The sequence below is a fragment of the Tasmannia lanceolata genome, unplaced genomic scaffold, assembly GCF_043159265.1.
Source record: "Tasmannia lanceolata isolate RefF3 unplaced genomic scaffold, GAP_Taslan_0.1 ptg000966l, whole genome shotgun sequence".
Lineage (NCBI taxonomy): Eukaryota > Viridiplantae > Streptophyta > Magnoliopsida > Canellales > Winteraceae > Tasmannia > Tasmannia lanceolata.
Window position 1 is genome coordinate 1 of NW_027519629.1, and position 2,500 is coordinate 2,500.

Sequence of the window (2,500 nt, forward strand, 5' to 3'; positions counted from 1 at the left end):
TCCAATGACTCGGAAAAGTCGCAAATGAATCGATTATAGACTAGGTTCATCAATCTCGCGCTTCTTCAAGTATCTAAGGATTGATAAAGGAATCATGAAAAAAGGTTTCAAGAATTTCCTACTTCGACATCATAATTTCCTACTTCGACATCATTATCATTAATGGAAATAAGTTTTCCTGTAATGACTAAATTTGATCATCATAAGACATAAGAGAAATCCATGTTCCTTTTCCAATTGAATCATTAATGATTTAAAGCAGGTAGATGGATCGAGAAACAAATTCAATTTATTTGTTTTCATGGGGATGGGATGGATGGAAAAAAGCTCTCATGTAAGATAAGATTAAGGTTGTTATTCTTCCATCTGATTGATAAAACCAGAACCGTAGGAGTATGATCTTTCCGTATCCATCAGATACACAGAACAATTGTCAACGGGAGTAATCATAGATATTTAAGGTAAGGTATCAAAGATCTTTTTCACCGCAGCCGAAATACCGGTATCACTGAAATAGAACAAACAATAACAATACATGTAGGCATGGTTCATTTTATACAGATTTTGCTTTACTTTAGGTTTAGTAACCCTTCCATAAATTCTATCAAGTCAAAAGTAAAGTGAATGGAATATATGAATCTTCCTCCCAATCACTACATTGACTTCCAATTATTTATTGTAGCCAGATGCAAAAAAAAAAAAAGCAATTAGGCTCAAAGAAAAAAAATCTGTTCCATATTGCACTTTATTGTTTATTAATGAGATCCGGACGACACAGATATTGAAAAATTGATACCTTCCATTGCCGATTAACTCGAATTCTATGGGGATCATGAATCATACCCCAAGACAATCAAATAATAAAAGATCCTCTTGCGGTATGTTATATTATCTTGTATAGGTACAAAGCAAAATGGGTCCAGATCAATTCGTTGTTCTTAATTTTGATTTTACCCCACCCACACCCAGTCTTAAGAACTTTAATCCCAGTGATGTAATTAGTCCCAAGAACTCCCTCCTGTTTAGGATTCAGGATCCACATAGAATTAGTCATTTTGACTAACATGTTTAGTTTCGAAAAAATAGAGATCTTATCTTTCGCATTTCAACTTAGAATGCATCATGTGAGAATCAAAATATAATAGATGGGCATAAAGTTTCTATAAGTGACTAACTTACCCCAATATGAATATGAGTAGAGCGGGACGGGCATACACTGAACGGCCCATCCCATTTTTTTTTTAATTCAACTTTGATCTATGTTCCCATCCTACCTAATATCAAAAAGGTAAAAGATGTTTATTTCCATCCGCAATTTATACTCGATTCTTTTTCTTACAATTGGAAATCGAAAGGAATCTATGATTCATAGAAGAATCATTAGAACTCAGAAAGAAAAATTGGATCATATTGTATCCAACCTTATACCTTATACTCTTAAACAGAAGATTGTTAAAGAGAACAATCTTTGTTTTGATAGAAGCGGTCTGGGACGGAAGGATTCGAACCTCCGAGTAACGGGACCAAAACCCGCTGCCTTACCACTTGGCCACGCCCCATTTAGATTTCAATTCGACACTAATAAACACTAATATTGTTATTGGTTATTCGTCAATTCCAGCCCAAATATCTATGGAATAGGTTGTTGCTAGGATTCTATACGTGTAAATGTAGAATGAAAATGAATTCATTGATCATTCCATATAAGTCAATTAAGATATTGTATGAAAGTATGATTCCTTCTATTCTCATTTGAGAATTGAAGGATTTTTGATTGGGGGAAGTTCAAAGAAAAAGAAAGAAGGATTTTTTGTCTTCTCTTCTTTCTTAATTTTTCCCTTATATCAATAACTCAATAAAAATGAAATTATCTCCAAGAACGAAATATTTCTTATGCTTAATATCTTTAGTTTGATCTGTATCTGTCTTAATTCTGCCCTTCATTCGAGTAGCTTTTTCTTCGCCAAATTGCCCGAAGCTTATGCTTTTTTCAATCCAATCGTAGATTTTATGCCAGTCATACCTGTGCTCTTTTTTCTCTTAGCCCTTGTTTGGCAAGCTGCTGTAAGTTTTCGATGAGATCTTTAATACTGTCCTAGAAACATTCATATTCATGATTTATTCGATAAAATAAATTCAACTCTAACATAACAATTGATAAGATCAGATAAGTCTTACATTATGAACCCTCGATTCAAAGATTGAAATTCTTTTGCTTTTTGATAGCCGCGATGAATCTGGATCACCTAATTTCCGCATTATGCCCTTCCAGTTCCAGGGGTCAAAGACCCCATTATGGTACCCCATAATACCTAATTGGGGTATGACAAGATAATTTTGGTAACAAAGGAATTCCTGCAAATTCCTTTCTTTTCTAGAAACCACTTTTTCATTTCTTTTCTTGGTGTCAAGGATATGTGGTACAAAAATAGAGAATCTATTCCCTTATTTCCTTTGCAAAAAACAAAAAAAAAATGATCTTGGAGATTGTGCAATGCTT